Source organism: Galleria mellonella, unplaced genomic scaffold, assembly GCF_026898425.1.
Source record: "Galleria mellonella isolate WM207_F2 unplaced genomic scaffold, CSIRO_AGI_GalMel_v1 utg962, whole genome shotgun sequence".
NCBI lineage: Eukaryota > Metazoa > Arthropoda > Insecta > Lepidoptera > Pyralidae > Galleria > Galleria mellonella.
In genome coordinates, this window is record NW_026442180.1 from 1232690 (window position 1) to 1250237 (window position 17548).

At 33.9% G+C, this 17548-nt stretch overlaps 1 long non-coding RNA gene across 3 annotated transcripts in view; it reads left to right on the forward strand.

The window, feature by feature from the left end:
• LOC128202455 (uncharacterized) overlaps window positions 1-10705 on the forward strand; it is a 34334-nt gene extending 23629 nt beyond the window's left edge. For all 3 annotated transcript variants that reach the window (XR_008253794.1, XR_008253793.1, XR_008253795.1), the window contains 2 exons: window positions 8774-8869; window positions 10367-10705. This is a non-coding gene — a long non-coding RNA (uncharacterized LOC128202455). The remainder of the gene's footprint in view (window positions 1-8773; window positions 8870-10366) is intronic.
• The last annotated feature ends 6843 nt before the right edge of the window (window positions 10706-17548 follow it).

The window sequence follows — 17548 nt, forward strand, 5'->3', positions numbered from 1 at the left end:
GAAATTTTTGCCGATCTCAGAACAGTTTATGGGGATGATGCTGTGAAGGAACCAACCGTCCACAAGTGGCTAAAAAGATTCAGAGAGAGCCGAGAAAGCGTTCAAGATGACCCACGTTCAGGACGTCCTTCCACTTCACATTCCGACGAAAACGTGGAAAGAATTCGAACTTGTGTTAATGGGGACCGTCGTTTAACGGTCAGACAGGTGGCTGAAGAGCTTAATTTGGGCAAAACCGTGGTCCACGAAATTCTAAGAAACGAACTTCAAATGAAAAAAATTTGCGCCAAGATCGTTCCGTGAGTTTTTGAGTAAAAATTCCATTACGGTGACCGAACACCCCCTATTCGCCGGATTTGGCCCCGTGTGACTTCTTCTTGTTCCCAAAAACCAAATTGGTACTTCGGGGGCGGCATTTGGGGGACATAAATGAGATAAAAAAAGCTACGACGGGGCAGCTGAGAAACCTACAACCAGAGGACTTTCAAGGAGCCTTCTCACAGTGGAAACGGCGTTGGCACAAGTGCATTATGTCACAGGGGGAGTACTTTGAAGGGGATAAAATTGATTTACCTGAATAATTGTAAAATAAATTTTTTAAAAAACTTTTATACGTACTTTCCGGACAAACCTCGTATTTGTAGTGTCTATCGTTGGTCTGGTCGAGTTTTTTTCTTTATTTTTTTTTTGTACTAGTAATAAAATTCCGTAAGCAACTATGATACTATAATACAAGAGGGAGACTTTGTACAAAAGTCGTTTGCTTGGGTACCTCTGTCCCATTCGTGTTTCAACCGTGAAGCAGCTGTGTTTGCATAGCTGTGTTTCGGTTTGAAGGATGGGATATGGCGTGAATTTACTGGGTACAGAGGAATAACACCTGAGTCATCAGGAATGGCAACACATGGGGGGTATCATGGGCGAAACAGTATACTCTGTTATGTCCATAGTACTGCTCATGTCTATAGGCGACGGTTACCACTTTCCATTAGGTGGACCGTCAGCTTGTTTGCCATTCTAAGTTATATAAAAAATATATATAAGAGGCAAAATGCTGGGCCACCTTATACGATATGTAATTTTTTAAAGAGCATAGTAAAAGGAAAAATAGAGGGCAAAAGAGGAAGGGAAAGACCGAGGAATAACTACATGGGACAGATAAAGGACACGCTAAGTGTCATGTCGTATAGGGTGGTCAAAGATATGTCCTGGGATTTTTTTTAAATGGGTGACAATGAAATAGTAACCCTGTTTGCGCTATCGGTATACGCTGGCGGGGGGGTACCAGTGGTGGATGATAGGTGACGATGAAAGCAGATCAGTTAGCCCATCATGATGAATTCCACTAGAGGTCGATCTGATAGAAAGAAAGAAAGAAAAATATTTTATTCAGTGCAATGTAAAAAATACAATATAAACAACAAACGAGAAAAAAAAATGAGCAAATAAAATGTACATAGAATTAAACTTAGGGTGTATTGCTAGCAATGAGTCAGTTAGATCCCATTACTAACAATCCCTTTCCCCCCATATGGCTTGGGATAGAGCTAGCTGAATATATATTAAAACTGTATAGGTATGCAGCAATATCATTAAATACAGAAAGGGCTCACCAAGAACTGGCCAATATAATATGAAATAACGGATTCTCCTTGGACTGGCTCGGTATGGTTCGCCGCAGACTCGTTTGTCGTGACAATGTAGGTCACAACATTACATTACACTTTTGCGGCTGTATCACAGTATATATTTTATTATATACAAGCAGCCCGCCCCAGCTTCGCACGGGTGAAATGCTAAAAAATTTTATCAATGTTTCTCTACAATATTATGCATGTATTATACATATAAACCTTCCTCTTGAATCGCTCTATCTATTAAAAAAACCGCTTCAAAATCCGTTGCGTAGTTTTAAAGATTTAAGCATACATAGGGACGGACAGACAGCGACAGCCACTTTGTTTTATACTATGTAGTGTTGATTAATGATAACAAATTCCAAACAGTTATCTCTTGGGGGAAAAGGGATTGTTAGTAATGGAGACTGAGAATCCCATTGCTAGCAATATACCCAACCAGGTTGGCCTCCTCGCGGTTCCCCTTGGAAACTATCATGATTAATTCCTGATGAATTCATCATAATGGGCTAACTAGCCTGTTTTCATTCTCATCTATCACCCTTCACTGGTGCCCCGCCAGCGTATCCCGTTAGCGCAGGCGGGGTTACCATACCGTTTTCATCCAATAAAAAAAAAACAGTTATCTCTTAGTATGAAATTTGATATACACCTGCCATATAGAATTAAGAACATAGGCTGCTTCTAGTACCGTTCAGTGGATATATCCCGATCACACAGGAAAAGTCGCAAGTCCTATGGAACTAAAAAATAAACTATGGTATAAACAATCTACAAAATACCTCGAACATTTATCTATCTATACTTATAATAAATCTATAGAGAGGTCAATTCTGTACATGAAATATATTTCCAAAATAACTATCAGGGGGGGATTAGTGATCGATACTGATGCCAAAAATGCAATCAGTAAAATTTTTGTCCGCCTGTCTGTATGTTCGTTATAGAAACAAAAACTACTCGACGGATTTTAACGAAACTTGGTACAGTTATTCTTCATACTCGTGGGCAGGTTATAGTATACTTTTCATCACGCTACGATCAATAGGAGCAGAGCAGTGAAGGGAAGTGTGTCTGTTACATCAAAACCACTGAACCGTGAGAAAGGACATAGGCTACTTATTTCACGAAAAACGACGGAAACGCGGACGAAGTCGCGGACAACAGCTAGTGAATAATATAATCTGAAATAAATTCGAGACTAGTTGATAGTGGATGTAGGAAAGTAGGTCTGTACACATTTTAAATTAAATAAAACGAAAATATTAAAACCTTTTATTTGTTAATAGTAAATAATTTCTTGCATTCACGGACAAAGTGGATAGTACATATTTATTGTACCATCCAAATGTTCACACTGATAAAGAAGTAGGCAAGTAGGTCTCAAAATAAAACATACAAAATGGTGTTGATTTATATAAAAGAGATTAGAATTTCTCATGACTCTTTTTTTTTATATAACTTAGAATGGCAAACAAGCTGACGGCCCACCTGATGGAAAGTGGTAACCGTCGCCTATAGACATGAGCAGTACCATGGACATAACAGAGTATACTGTTTCGCCCATGATACTCCCCATGCGTTGCCATTCCTGAAGAGTCAGGTGTTATTCCTCTGTACCCAGTAAATTCACACCATATCCCCTTCAAACCGAAACACAGCCATGCAAACACAACTGCTTTACGGTTGAAACACGAATGGGACAGAGGTACCCAAGCAATCGACGTTTGTACAAAGTCTCCCTCTGGTATATGGTATAAACCGACCTTTCGTCTCTCACGAAAGCAACGTTCCCATAAAATTTGCCATCATAAACCTATAAGTAAGCAACTAACTACAAGAGTAGCTCTGCTTAGCAACCGCTGCCTGCAAGTGCTTATTCAGTTTTATGATAGCAGATAACCCCCCGTGTGTTGCACGGCGGTACAACTTGCTTACAGGGTTGGCACTTCAAACAATATTATTCATAAAATACAATTCATAAACATAAAGAGTGTATAAGAACTTATAATTATTTTGTGATAGGCAGAGAGTCTAACAATATATATATATATATATATATATATATATATATATATATATATATATATATATGTTATGAAGCATTACAACTCAAAAATCAGATTGTGATATAGTAATACAAATAGATTCATTGACACATAAAATTTCATATTAAATTTCATCTTTTTGAATTCATCTACATTTTTTTATAGCAACTTAGAAAGACAAACAAGTTGTCGCCCCACCTGATGGAAAGTGGTAACCGTCGCCTATAGACATGAGCAGTACCATGGACATAACAGAGTATACTGTTTCGCCCATGATACCCTGTTGTTGTGTTGCCATTCCTGAGGACTCAGGTGTTATTTCTCTGTATCCAGTAAATTCACGCCATATCCCACCCTTCAAACGAAATACAGTCATGCAAACACAACTGCTTCATGGTAGAAACAGGAATGGGACAGAGGTGCCCAAACAAACGACTTTTGTACAAAGTCTCCCTCTGATGAACTTCATATATATAGTTTTAACATAGTATTTCAGTTAACGTCCTTTTAAATAAAAAAATAAAAACAAATACATGTGTCGTGCATTGATACATATAATTAGCAAAAAATTATAGACCGTCTTTTAATTTTGTTTTTAGTTTGTGTGTTTACATAATTGTTTCAAAATAAGAATAATAAATAAAAATCATTTTATTCGAAAAAACTTAATTATATTAATTTTTAAATTATCATTTTTTTATAAATTTACCGCCCTGTTCGGAATGCAATTTCAGCTGAGAAGAACGGTAAGAAATTTGAGTGCGGGATATGGCAGTGAAACTTCAAGGTATGAAGGCATACCACTTTAGTCCTTCAGAATGACATTTCAACATAATACAGTCTGTTATGTCTGTAATGCATCGTATGTCAATAATAATAATTTATTTATTTGCTAGAAATGTGGTAATAATAATGGTCTTAAATATAATAGATCTACACATTTCGCCTTATCTAAAGGCATGCAAATTTAGTATTATAATTTAGTGGCTTACGTATATTAATAGCCTAATAGGATCAATCCATAAATATTGGCAGCCGCACACATACTAGTGGTAGCAGACTAAACAAATACAAATACAAACTAAACAAAAACAAATACATAACAAGTCAATAATATAACAAATGTCATACAATACAAATGAATTACACATTTACATACATTCATTTAATTTTTAAAAAATCATTTATTAAATAAAAATTGCATTCCAGTAACCATTTTTTTAACCGTAATTTAAAGTGACTTACTGGTAGTTCTCTTATTGATTTTGGTATTTTATTATATATTTTAATAGTCATTATATGACGTATATTATCAATGACGTCAATTATCGCCCCCTATCAAATACAAATAAGTGGAACGATTTAATGTATAAATATAACTTATTTACATACTAAAATTAACTCCATCCTTATCATTTCAACCCATTATCCGTCCACTGTTGGACATAGGCCTCCCCCCATAGACTGCCGTAAGGAACGGTCCTGAGCCACCTGCATCCACTGACTCCCTGCAGTGCATTTAGTATATACTAGTCACTATATAGATTTTGAAATCAGGGTCGCCACTCAAGAACCTTTCTTCCCCATCGGTTGTCGGTTCTTCGAGCTATGTGACCAGCCCATTGCCACTACACGAAATTAACTTGAAATTAAATAATCAAGAGGTCAAATTTCTATATTTTGAATTTATATAAAAATTATTGTGGTTATGTAAAACTTGTTATTCATTTATAATTATTTAAGACAATGTTATAATCTTTCGTGAAATATAATCTATCTAGTCGGGCCTTGGAATTTAATATCATCATTAACATTTAAAGAGAAAAAATGGTCGACAGTGACCTCGAACAAATTTTTTATTTCATATAACAAATATAAAAATTTTAAATTTGTATTCATAATTTTAAGAAATGACAAAAATTAATCTTGTTTGTAAGGTAAAACTCAAACAATCGTCTTGAAATTTGATATACAAATACTATTTTGGTTAGAGAAAAACATAAGCTACTATTTAGCCCTGCGAGTAAGTCATACGCCAATCACAGGAACGAAGTCACTGGTAAAGATTAGTATATTTTTTTTATACAACTTAGAATGGCAAACTGACGGCCCACCTCATGGAAAATGGTAACCGTCGCCTATAGACATGAGCAGTACCATGGACGTAACAGAGTATACTGTTTCGCCCATGATACCCCCCATGCGTTGCCATTCCTGAGGACTCAGATGTTATTCCTCTGTACCCTGTAAATTCACGCCATATCCCACCCTTCAAACCAAAACACAGCCATGCAAACACAACTGCTTCACGGTTGATACACGAATGGGACAGAGGTACTCAAGCAAACGACTTTTGTACAAAGTCTCCCTCTGGTAAAATTGGTATCTGGTAGTATTTTAAAAACGTCTCACGTACAAACTTACTTAATACAACACATTTGAATCCACCATACATTACAAAAGTCACATATTGCATATTTAAATAATAAATTACATTAACTATAACACTATATATTAACTATTACATTAACCACAGAGTGAGTAAAGGTAAATATCCACCTCAATTCAGCAAGATCCGATTCTTTTTGAATCACGGCTGACTCAAAGAAGACCACTTAATCAAAATATGCAATGTGGTATTTCTAGGAAAAGGAGCAACACTTTTTCCTTGCTGGGATTTTTCAATACACTCCTTATATTTTTATGTATATTTTTATTACATTTATTACGTACATTAATATACAGTATGTAAGGAGCTATAATTTTATATTTTGTCTTCGGTGAATGGCAAACAAAACATTGGAGACATAAAGAGAGAAATCATTGATACTATTTGGAAGATATTTCAATATTTTGACTTAGTCACACATATTTACACAAGTATTTACAAAAATCACGTTTTTTATTTATATCAGAGGGCCCATATTATCCAAAATTTCGGGGCCAAACGAAACCCAAATTTGATGTTAAAATTGCATAATACATACCGTTTGAAAATATTAAAAATGTTTATGATGAACATAATGTAAAACACCATTTACTGGGTCGATTTCGGTTCAAAGTAAAACAAAAAATTGAGGCCGAAAATTCGAAATTTCATTTCGTGGTCGATCTCCAAATTGTTAAGCGACTTCAAATAGAGTTAGGTTTTCAATTCGACTGTATTTTATAAAATTGTAAAAGAGGGGAAACTTTGCAAATGTTTGCTTGTTTGATCAGTTTCATGAAAGGGCCAATTTGATAAATTCAAATAACATAATCTCGCAGTAGTAAACTTTATTAAGTTAATTAAGTTAACATTTCTGCTTTTTGAACATTTAATTATGCACATCATTAGATCATCACTAATTATAGTGTAGAACGGTTAAAACGTTAACTAACTTTAACTATAATTTAACTCGACGATTTCACCTCCAGCCACAATCGATCTCTTCGCACATGCATGCGACTGATCAATTTGATTAAATTATTCAATAGCGACTTTACCAATCGACTCCATAGTCGGATCACAAATCTTACCGTCTATGGAGAGCTTTAAATAACCGGTTTCATTGCATAACATTCGAAAATTGAAATCCGCGACTTGTCTCGACTTGTTAGTAATATTATGTATAACCATATACAACCATATATAAATTCCTTGAGAACTAGCCATGTTGAATTTATCTATTTTAGACGTTTTGAAAATAAAATGGTGTCACCATTTTTTTTTTTATTATACTCATTATTTGCAGTAGCCTATTAATATTTTTTTTAGCTTTATATAATTATTTTTAAAATTATTGTCACACGAATACGACCATTGCAGTTTTTAACTGTGCAACTACTTAATGTTTTTTTTTTATTTTACAGAACAATATCCACTTATTTGGAAATTACTATAAAATTTAAAAAAAACGCATATATAATTAAATTTTAAAAAATATATTTAAGTGACAATTGAATAAAATATGCTTTTACCAGTGACAATGTCACAGGCTAACAGATTTGCATTGTAATTTATAGTTACCATACATTTAGTAGTTCGCAGTTTTAATATAACCTAAATGGACGAGTTTTAAACTTAAATGCGATAAACTCTTTTGATAGTTTTTAAAAATTTTATAAAGATTAAAACAATTTAAAAGCGTTCAAAAAAAACCTATTCTTCAATTTTTATTTGATGTAAATCACAAGAGCTAAGTAAGAGCATTCTAACTTAGTAAGAGCATTCTAACTTAGTAAGAGCATTCTAACTTAGTAAGAGCATTCTAACTTAGTAAGAGCATTCTAACTTAGTAAGAGCATTCTTTAATTACTCAACTGCATTCTTAAACAATTTGATACCTACGTAGTTTTTAAGTTATTCTATGTTCGTAGAATTTAGAATAATAATTCGTATAAATTCACGTCTTATATTTCTACATGTACATAACATGTGATATTTTATTTAAACATATTATTATCTGAATGATTAAACGTATTTACATAGATATGAAGCGATAAGAGAATCCATTTTTCATCCTATCCATCTCATCCATCCGTTGTTATTACTTTAATATTTTATTTAAAATAAACTAGGTTATATTTTTAATGAACTTATTATGAAACCATCCCAAAACTGTCACAAATTGGTACAAAAATGGATTATTAATATCAGTTTATAAGTAGTCCAGATATCTCATAACATATACCATCCATTCGTGTTTCTACCGTCAAGCAGTTGTGTTTGCATGGCTGTGTTTCGGTTTGAAGGGTGGGATATAACGTGAATTTACATGGTACAGAGGAATAACACCTAAGTGTTCAGAAATGGCAATGCATGGGGGTATCATGGGCGAAACAGTATACTCTGTTATGTCCATGGTACTGCTCATGTGTATAGGCGACGGTTACCACTCTTCATCAGGTGGGCCGTCAGCTCGTTTGCCATTTTAAGTCGTATAAAAAAGAAATATAAAAAAAGAAAGTCAACTATCAAATCGTAAAAACAATTAATCGACTAATTAATAAAAAAAATATATTGTCATAATTTAAAAATATATTTGATATACTAACCTACAACTGTGTTAAGTTTTTTTTTTTTAATATTTTTAAAATTCGCGTTAGTGGCAACCCTGTGAACGCCCTCGTTCCCGGTGGTCTGACTGACCGTAACCATAGACATCAATACCGGCGTCTTGCGAGTATTAATCATAAACTAAGGTAAGGCACTTTATGTACTTTATATTTTACCAAATACCTTGTACAATTCACATCACTGCGAGATAACGTAATTGAATTGTGTTGTGACTAACATATTTCTATATTTTATGTTTAAATGATGCTTTCTCATAAGATCTAATATTTGGGCGGCGATAGTCAGTTGCCATCAGGTGAGCCGCATGCTCGTTTGTCCCTTGTGTTATAAAAAAATTTTTCAATACCATATAATAAATAATTAAGCAACATTAGTTAACTTTACACCACCTTTATTTTACAAAATGTCATTATATCTCGCTCGCATGGGACCTTCGAAGAACGCTTTGTTATAGTGAATACTAAGAATCTTCATCAAGTAAGGCACATATGAGAAAAATTTCATTTATTTTTTAATCATGATCATCGTCATATTAGCCTTCTGTCTACTTCTCCACATAGGTCTCCTCCTATTGCAGGAGTTTTGCCACACTTGGCAAGCGGGTTGGCAACTGCAGTTAGTCTTTCGTGATATTCAAACGCTGCTGTTCATCCCTCGACCATTAATTTCTCTTAGTCGCATCTTCCGACACGCATAGGAAAGAATAGAGTAGCCCATTCTATGCCGAGTCCAGACTAAGTCGAGGGATGGGGCAGCAGCGTCCCTCTTAAAGTGATGTTTTAAAGCCTAACTGCGGTTGTCAATCCGCCTGCCAAGCGTGGCAACTACTGGCAACCCCCAAGGAGGAGGCCTGTGTTCAGTAGTAGACAGTTAACGTCTGATATGATGATAACGAATTTAATAATAATATAATGTATTAGCAAAAAACTGAATACCTCCAATCAATGTTGTATTATTCAAGTAACATGTAAAAACTATTACACACACATATATATATATATATATATACATTGAAAAATGCATACAAATACATTATAATTTTTTTTGTTTACATAAAAATAAGAGAAACTAAATTTGTTGCATCAATCCCTCTAAATTAAAAACTACCTGAAAAAAGTGATACATATATGTACTTATAATATATAAATAGAATGTCTCCATACAAATGCTTCGAGAAAAGCGGGTCAACATTTTCTCTACAATTTTGCGTTTTAGTTATGAGTGATACCCTTATAACTTCTATATTTATTTTATTTTATACTATTAGCATCTTTCTAATTTGTAAACACAAATTTTATTTGTTAAATAGTTAATTATAGATACGTCAAGATAAATTATGTGTACATATATTTTCTGATTATAATTGCGCAATAACAATTTTGCATAGAAAAATTAAATGCGCTAACTTCATTGTCAAAACCAGAGGCAATCTTCTTGTTTTTACTTTATTCAATTTACTAAACTTCAATGCTGAATTTAACCTCAAACAAATGCTCCCAAATAAAACATACCAGAACAGTTTGTAATCATAGAATAATAAGCTTAGAAACTCAAACAAAGAACTGTAGCTAGAAACAGATATACTCCTAAGATAACTTGAGCTTACTTTAATGCGGTTGCAGGACAAGTGACTCAAACAGACCGACTCTCGTCATATCACTATGTAAAGACAGAGCGATATGACACGAGCGATAGCAACTTTTATGAGACCTCAACTCCTGAGGATAATAATCTTACTAATATAATAACGTGAAATATTTAAGACAAACCGATATGAGGTATTTTAGCTGTTTTTAAATATTTATTTATTCATCATTACAAATATGTGTACATGGCGGACTTAATGCTAAAAGCATTCTCCCCCATTCAACCATAGGGAAGTGTCAGAATACTCGAATGCGGTACTACTAATTATTGATATACATACATACTAAAATTACATATATAAACGAATAAATATATATGAATAACAAATATACTTACACATATAATATATGACATATACTATATTATACACGAAATTGAAAACAATATAAAGTACTTACTGGACTTTATATATGAACTATATATAACTATATATGGACTTTTCCTTAATTTTATTTTGTATGAATATTTCGCCGTGTCGGTCCCAGCATAGAATAGGCCACTCCTTTCACGTGGGTGTCGTAAGAGGCGAATAAGGGAGCTTATGGTAGACGGATAGGCAGCAGCGTCCCGCTTAAAAGATCTGTAAAAGCCTAACTGCGGTTAACAACACGCCTGCCAAACGTAGCAACTACTGGCAAAACTTCCCTTATGGGAAAGGCTAATGTTCAGCAGTGGACAGTTAAGAGCTGAAATAATAATAATAATAAATATTTTTTGTGGCATCATGCAAAAACTACTGCTCCAAAATGAATGCAATTATCACAATTGTATTCTTAAAGGTCTAACTTAAATATTGGTGTATGATTTATTTATTATTTGATACGTTATCTAAAAATGGTTACCTACTTTCAAAATTCACGGGTACAAAATTACGGGCAAGTAACTAGTACTAAATAAAATAATTACAATCATTTCATCAAGTATACTGTACACAACATATTAATTAAATACTTTTATAGTTTCTTTTTTTTATATAACACAGGGGTAAAAGAGCACGCGGCTCGCCTGATGATAAGTGACTACTGCCGCCCATGATCACCCACAATAGCAGAGGCATTGCAGGTATGCTGCCGACCTTTTAAAAAAGAATATGCTCTTTTCTTGAAGATTACGATGTCGTATCTGTTTGGAAATACTGCCGCTGGAAGTTGATTCCAAAGAGTGATTGTGCATTGAAGAAAGTGCCTTGAAAAACGCACGGTGGAAGATCACCACTCGTCCAAATTTTATATACCTATTTGTAAAATTTTTTTAGATAAGTCAATTTAATACCCATTATCCGTAAATAAATTATTAAATAAAACTACATTTTTTTAGATAAGCCAATTCAATATTCATTGTTCGTAAATAAATTATTAAATAAAACTACATTTATCTAAAAGTCAATTCAATATCCACATTCCGTAAATGAATGATAACATTTAGACTTCTTTATTGTTCAATTCAAAGATATGATTGCTTTAACAATTCAAAGATATAGAGACAGTAGGTACTCATAGTTTTAATTAATATACTATACCTTTATGACTTTAGATACCGGTTAAACAATATCTATAAAAAAAAAAAAAACTAAGAAACAAATAATCACAGTTATTTAATAGTCGACACTATCCTTTTATTGATGAATTGAAAAGATTAATTTAATTGAAAAGGTTACTACCTAAAAAATATCAACACAATAATGAACTATTTACATGTAACCACGTGTATTTATAATATGCACGATATAAATATCATATGAATAAATTGGTTGCATAGATTGCATAGAAACGTATTTCTGTTTGAAGTGACACTTGTTTATTATAATTAAAAAAATATTACAGAACAAGGCAAAGAAACACAAATGAAAGGTTTTATTGTTCGCGATAAACTCCAAACGAACTCATTATTTTATTTTGTATCTATAGAATGACCAATGATTTCTTCAGTATTATATTATTATCAAGAAATGTTTTAAGCAAGAAAGAATTTAGCCTATGAAAAAAATATCTTATCAACTGAATTCAAAAAGAAGATTCTCAATTTAATTGTATTTTCTTTATCTTTGTTACCTCGTAACTCAGGCAGTTCTAAACCGATTTGGAATTTTTTTTATTTGAAAAGATACACTTATAGGTTAGTCCCATAGATATTATATCGAAATCGTTTCAGTAACTTAGATTTTAAATCAAAATAACAGATTTTGTCACAAATGAAGTCAAATTTTTTGTGGGACATAATCTGTTGTCATCAAACTTGCCAATATAAAACCGTGATTCATATTATTCGCCAAACATTACAAATTCACTTAATCTTATGTCGTGACTTCAAATTCGTCATTCGTATTTTAGTAGATATTTCAATTACCATAAATAGTTATGGATATGAGTATTAAGTCTACTTCTAGTTATAACGCTAACTGTTGGAATTTGTACTAGTAGGCCGTTTGCCAAATTTGGTGATTAACCTTCATTATATTATAAATTGACCGTGTGGTCCCGGCATAGAATGGACCGCCTCTTCCTTTCCCGTGGGTGTCGTAAAAGCCAACTAAGGGAGGGCGAGAAATGGGCAACAGCGTCCCTCTTAAAACATCTCTAAAGCCTGGCTGCGGTTGCCAATCCGCCTGCCAAGCGTGGCAACTACTGGCAAACCTCCCAGTTGATATTATAAATTTGCTAAGTGAGAATGTAGAACATCTTAGCTCTTAGAAATATGGAAGCATACCCCTCATCACAATGGTCGTTAGTTTATTATGTCCGTAATACTGTTCATAGAAGTTGTTTATTTGCCATTACAAAAAATGCACATAAAACAATATTTACTCACGAATTGATTTTCGAACATAGACAATTAGACGTAAGATTAAAAATCTTTTTCCTTTGACTTTTCAATTTGAAGCGAATAGACGTTAAAAAAAAAACAAAGTGTCAAAAATGCAATAGTGTCATAGAAAACAAACACCTCTCGAAATCGAAGGTAAACAACCTGATAATAGACGGTGAGTTACTAATCCGATGTGGATGGATGGCCATACTGGTTTTTACTTCGACCATTTTTTGTGGTCATTTTTAAAACGGGTCGTGAGACCGGAGTTCGGACATAAAAATGCAATGCGCGTACGCCGACATTCGTGAACGCTGAATGGTTTTGATTCCACGACTTCAAAACCTTACGTAGAAACGTTCTTTATTACAAAACTCTTTATCATGCTAATTGGTTAGTAGGAACTAAAGCTTTTATCTCAACTTGTGACACTCCATATTGAAAAATATTTTATAATAATAATAATAATACTTTATTTGAAACCAAAATCTATATTATGTAGTGTATTATATGTTAAATTTTTAACTGGGCATTATTTAGTTTATCTTTAATTGTACGGTTATTACCCTTGTACAGTCTACAGTTTTCTTTCAGCTTCTCAAAGGTTGACTGTAAGAGATCCCTTTATGGGATAAGTCGGCCATTGTATATTAAATCATTTATCAGTGTTCAATGTGAATTATGTACAATAAAGATTTTACAATACAATACAATATGTTAGTAACAGGTCTTAAAAAACTGTCACTAAAACACAATACTTATCCAATTCATGTATCTGTGTCGAACTCCAGTTGCACTGGGCCCATAACCGTACACACCGTTTCAGTACCTCTAGAGTGGACAGTCCGGCTTCTCTGCTATTACCTTTATGATGCTGTTAATATAAAAAGCATGATTTTAGTCGAAATATTAAATGATCCTTACTAATATTAAAATTGTGAAACGTTTTAACTGCTTAAACGCTATGAAATTTGGTGTACAGGTGCTATATGTCATGGACAATGATATAGACTATATTTTATGCTAATCAGTAAACCGCAATATCCTGGTCACACGGACACAGTCGCGGATAAAAGCTAGTTCATAATCATTTAATTAAGCGCCGCAAGTCGTAATATACTATTTTACACTTTCTACATCACTACATAGAACTTAACTATTATATAAATTTTAATGAGATTTTCGTTATCTAAAAACACAGACGCATTGCCCCACTATTTCTATTTATTTAAATACATATTCGCCATGTGGTCCCGGCGTAGAATAGGCCACCCCTTCCTTTCCCGTGGGTGTCGTAAAGGTCGACTAAAAGAGGGCGAAGGATGGGCAGAAGCGTCCCTCTTAAAACATCTAAAGCTTACCAGAGGGAGACTTTGTACAAAAGTCGATTGCTTGGGTATCTCTGTCCCATTGTACCGTGAAGCAGTTGTGTTTGCATGACTGTGTTTCGGTTTGAAGGGTGGGATATGGCGTGAATTTACAGGGTACAGAGGAATAACACCTGAGTCCTCAGGAGTGGCAACGCATGGGGGGTATCATGGGCGAAACAGTATACTCTGTTATGTCCATGGTACTGGTCATGTCTACAGGCGACGGTTACCACTTTCCATTAGGTGGGCCGTCAGCTTGTTTGCCATTTTAAGTTGTATAAAAAAAAAAACTTATTCTTGCAAAAATTAAAACGACGATTATTAAGATGTCTCAATTGAAATACAACTCATACATTTCAATCAATTTGTTAATTAAAAACAGTTATTGTTGGACCATTTTTATTATATATCCCCACGTTATTGATCAATGGTCATAAACGCCGACTAGTTTTTATGTGTTCCCACAACGACAACTTAATTTTGTTAAAAAAAAAACCCATCCGATCTAACAACGACTTTTCAATTCCAAGAAACTTCAAACTTGAACATGTCTTGTGCATTACTCTTTAATCCGGAAAAATGACACAATTAAAATGACATAAACGAAATGAAATGAACTTAAACAGCCTGGTAATAAAGTCGGTTTTAGAGTAAAATTGTCATCGATGAAGTGCATACGAATTTAACCCTTAAATCCAAAACATCAATATCCAAGTTCCAATAATAAATGCAATGTTTAAGGCTTTTAGTTGAATTGTGACTATAAAAGGAATAGAAAGGTGTACTCGGGTAATGTGTTCTGGTGCAAATAGAAATGATCTTAAACACCGTACACTAGGTCAGTGTCTTGCGTGTCTATAGGAGGCGGTAAGGCATTTCGCGAGAGAAGCAGAGGGGGTCGCGGTGGCAGGTTTGGCGGGTTCCGTGTTACTCGTTCAGGCTGTGTCTCCCTCCCCCTCCTGCCGCCGCCTCGCCGCGCCGTCCGTCTGCGCAAGCGCAGGCTACCCGTCTCGCATAAGAGCAATTATATGTATTAACGACGGCAATTTAGAATGCTTGTTTTTCTGTTATTTCTTAATTGATTGAAATCTACTAAATTTCACAATATAACTTCATATTTAGAATTCGAACGTTTAAATTAGGAATCTCGAAAAAGACAAAAAGAGAAGAAAGTCGAATTGGGTGTAGTTATGCAAAAAACAGCCTTATTGCATGGCGTTCCTATATGAGATGACTATTTTTTGAGTAACTAGCTCCAATTGTTCACCAACAGAACAATACATCATTCAATGTTCCTTCAACTAAATCTTTTTGAATCCGCTTACTTACCCAATTATTATTGACTAATAAATATATAATCATGTTATGTATTAAATTATGTTTCACGAAAAAAAACAAATTCAGTTGTGGCAAAACCGCATTAGTAAAATAAAGTTTTTTTTTCTAATACAACTTATAATAGCATACAAGCTGACGGCCCACCTGATGGAAAGTGGTAACCGTCGCCTATAGACATGAGCAGTACCATGGACACAACAGAGTATACTGTTTCGCCCACGAAACCCCCCATGCATTACCATTCCAGAGAACTCAAATGTTATTCTTCTGTACCATGTAAATTCACGCCATATCCCACCCTTCAAACCAAAACACAGCCATGCAAACACAGCTGCTTCATGGTTACAACACGAAGGTCATCAGAGATCTCTGCGCTGTACTATTACCAGAAGTATAAAATTTATTCTTATATAATATATATTTTTTTTATATTATAATGTCTAGTTATTTATGCTTTTAATACATTATATAAATATAAATAGTGTAATTATGTGCATGTTATCTGTCCCTCTGTTTACAAGAAACAACTGTGACGTCAAAATACACGAATCAATTAATTGGAAACACACTTTTTGTCTACAATCGCTTGACACAATGAACTTTGATGTGATAATAATTATATATAGTAAATATGTATTCAATATTAAAGTATCTATTACATAGATTACATAGACATTGGAAAATTTTAGAATAAAATATAATATTTGTTAGTCTTGTCGTCGATAGTTTTTTGTACCTATCACTTTTGTAATTCATTTCAAATAAATATGTCTAGGCGAGGCGATATAGGGTGAGGTATAGACAGCAGCGTCCCTCTTAAAACATCTCCAAAGCCTAACTGCGGTTGCCAATCCGTTTGCCAAGCGTGGCAACTGGAGGCTTATGTTCAGCAGTGAACAGCTAATATGGTAATGATGAAATATTTATGTCTAACTAATTTATGTTTCGAAATTACAGGATACAGTGTCATAACACCTTAGTTCTTTGGAATGGCAAGGCATAAGGAGTACCATAGGCGACAAAGTATACTGTTACATCCATAATACTGTTCATGTTTATAGGCGACGGTCACCACTTTTCACCTGATGAAAAGTGGTGACCGTCGCCTTCATTGCTAAGTTGCATACAAAAATACATTTTATTCTTCACCAGCGACCTGTCGCGGCTTCGCAAGGTTAATAGAACACATATGCATACATTTTTTTCCGTCAGCTTGTTGCGTCAAGTATAAATCAGATGCGTGTAGTAAGCTATCCTTAAAAGGTAGACATATGTAATCGCGGACTTTTTTGTAGACCTATAAAAAATAAACAATCCCTTCGTACATTGTATTATATGTATTTATAGTGTATGTATTTATGTAATATTTTATTATATATTTTAATATTTTATTTAACTGTATATTTGTTTATGTATTAATAGTTGTAGCACTTCAGCTGCCCGCTAACGAAATGCTTTCTTACTGTACTGGGTTGACTGGAAGAGATCTCTATCAGAGATAAGTCCACCCTTGCTCACAACATTTATAAATACATTATTTTATATGTAACTTACAAGTGCAATAAACAATATATATTGTTTTTGTTATATCTTGAACGGATTAGGCTGCGTTTTCGATGAAAACTCTCAGTCGACTTAATTTTT